The 2929-nt window shown below is 43.1% G+C and overlaps 1 pseudogene across 1 annotated transcript; it reads right to left on the reverse strand.

The window, feature by feature from the left end:
- Window positions 1-1674: 1674 nt before the first annotated feature.
- LOC308421025 (large ribosomal subunit protein eL13-like) lies at window positions 1675-2166 on the reverse strand (annotated as a pseudogene). Its single transcript has one exon. The product of its transcript is annotated as a large ribosomal subunit protein eL13-like (transcript).
- Between the last annotated feature and the right edge of the window lie 763 nt (window positions 2167-2929).

Genomic DNA, 2929 nt, shown 5'->3' on the forward strand with positions numbered 1-2929 from the left:
ATTAGTGTTAGCTGATAGCATTGCTGTTGCTGCTACTCAAAGGATTAGACGTCACTCAGTACAATGCCGAGGGGACACCTACTGGAGTCACACCATGTTCTAGCACAGAAGTTCAAGGTTCCTCCCAGATTCGCAGCCTGAGAGAACTGACTTCATGAGGAAGCAGGACAGGGAGGTAAGCAGGAAAGAGGAGGCCAGAAACACAAAGAGCTAAGTCTGGGACCAAGAGTGAGCGTACTTTGATCTCTCTCTTGAACACTCAAATGATGGTCTAAGACACAACTTAACTCTGAAAGTTTTTCTTCTAAAGCCAACAGAAGACCCAGAACATGGGAACTTAGAGCAGGGAGGTCATGACCAAAGAGGCACAGACTTTCTAAGTCCCAGGTGCTTCCTCTATCTAAGAAGAAAGGGGTGACTAGGAGATAGACTGCATCTGCATTTTCTTTCTTTTACCTTATCAAAAGGCCTTGATTTTCTGAGGAAAGAGGCGCTTCACATGAGTAATCAGACTGTACAAACATTAACAACTCAGATGAATCTGGAGCTTATGTGTAACAAAAGCACCCCTACACACACACATACACACACACACACACACTCTCTACCACCACTACTACCATTACCACCACCACTACCAACAACAATAGTCTTTAAAGCTATCCATTATAGCTATTAGAAATTAAAGAATTCTGAATATGTCCTGAACTCAAGCTGAGTTTTCTACAGTCCATTTAGGGATGCAACCTGTGGCTCATTACCTACCAAGCCATTGTTCCTTTGTGGGGGAAAAAAAAAAGGTGTCGGGGGAGGGCTGCTGTTAAGAATTAGTTTTAATTCTTTGTCTTAATTCTGCTCCTAAAATCTGTGGGTCCAAATGCTGAAGATCCCTGTCCCCAGTTGGTTTTTGATTGATCAATAGACAAAGGCCAGTGGCTGGGCAGGATAAAAAAAGGTAGGACTTCTAGGTTCCCAGGGGAACAACACAAGGATTGGGGGAGAAAGGGTCTGTCATGAGAAGGGGTAGGACAGAACCATGCCAGGAACAAAAAGTAGTAACAGCCAAAATGTAGGTACAAGAAGGAAAGTGGCACTGGAAGGACTGAACAGAAGCTTTGGGCAGCAAAGATAAGGGGCTGCCCAGAGGGAGCCAGGGAAGCAAAGATAATATTTAAATTTAGGAGGTGTTATGCCAGGTATACCTGAGGGGAGTGTTTGCTGGCTGTGGGGAATTTTAGATGTGCCCAACCATTGAACTAGTCAATGTATATCAAAATTAAGCTGACAAATATGTCTTTCATTTACAAATCCATAGGGCTCTGGCAGATGGCTGCAAGTGTGATCTGCGGAGAGCATAGAGCAGACTAACTAATTCACCATTACAGGCTGCCATGATGATTCAACTGATAAAGGAGCTTGCTGCCAAATCTGATAGCCAGTTTTGATCCCCAAAACCTGCATGGTAGAAGGAAAGAAAAGACTCTTGCAGGGTGTTTTCTGACCTCCACACATGTGGCAGCAAATATGTAACCCAACAACAATTCGTAAATAAATATATTTAATTTTAAAAGAAAATTTTAGTAACAATATAATGAAAAGCCCAGCTCATGTAGGTGTCACAGCCCCCTCCCTTTTCACTTTATGGAAAATTTATTACAATTCTCCAACTGTGCATTACTTATTCTTTTCAACATACTGCTCTGCAGCTTTCTTTGCCCTTTTTGTTCGGATGCCAAAGAGCTGGACACTGGCGCGGGCCATGCGAAGACTGGCAAAAGCCTTAAAGTTCTCTTCTTCCGTGATGACTCTGGCCGTTTCCTTTATATACACATTTCAGAAGTGATTCCATGGATTTGTTTCGTCTCCTGGGGTCCACAGAGATGCTGATGGTGCAAGCTATTTTCTTGTGGATATCAGCCACCCTGAGTTCCTCCCAGTTGAAGCCCCTGCCAGCACAGACCTTGGTGTGGTATCTAACTGTGCGGCACCTCGTGATAGACCTGATGAGACCAGATGTGGGACGAAGGCAATGTGACCCGCTTTCGCCTGCCTGGCTTTGTGTCTGCGGATCTTGCATGGAGGCTGGTTGAACCAAGTGTCCACTCGCTGATGCCAATCCTTGTGGAAGAGGGGCTTCAAGATCATTCCATTCCGGCTTGTCGACATGGCTGCCTCCTGTACAGGAGAACGGCTGAACAGAAAGGACCGGACACCGCAACGCACCCTGGTGTCACCCCTTTTAACGAGTTAGCAATATTGTTCTTAACTTTTACATTGCCAGAAGTCTTCAGACATGCCGTTGACTGAGGACCAACTTGATTTGCAGCATGTTAGGCGTCAGGAGGGTTTTAACTAATTATTGAGAAACTAATGCACTAAGGCACTAGATCCAGCTTATAGGGGTGATGCCTTTACTATCTAATATGAACAAGAAAATGCCCTAAGACCTGAGTCACATTTACTGTCTGTGAAAATAATAACTAACGATGCATTTACTGGCAGACTCCACTTTAGTCTTCTGAACAAATATCCAAATAAATGCCGTTTTTCAAAAACTCAATGTGTCATCCTTGAGAAGTGTTTTCTAATAACCGAGCCCTTGCTGCTTGTTCTGTTTAATAGGTATCAATAAGGAACTCGCAGAGAGCAGAACTGACATCCACTAGAAAGCAAACATTTTCTAGGAAAGTTCAATGTATACAAATTAACAAGAGAAGTATCCCTTGTAGGAAAATTTGGATTCCAAAAATGTAATTTTTAAAAAATATTTGAAGCCAAAGCACACTGGGAGTGTGTATCATATTATAACAGAGAAATAAGGTTTGAACTTCAAGCACTTGCCACTAGCAGTTCACAGATACAAACTCAAAAACTTATTACATGACATAAGGTGTCACCTGGGAATTGTTCTATGATCAGGCTGCAGTAT

Source organism: Micromys minutus (genome assembly GCF_963924665.1).
Source record: "Micromys minutus genome assembly, chromosome: 5".
NCBI classification, from domain to species: domain Eukaryota; kingdom Metazoa; phylum Chordata; class Mammalia; order Rodentia; family Muridae; genus Micromys; species Micromys minutus.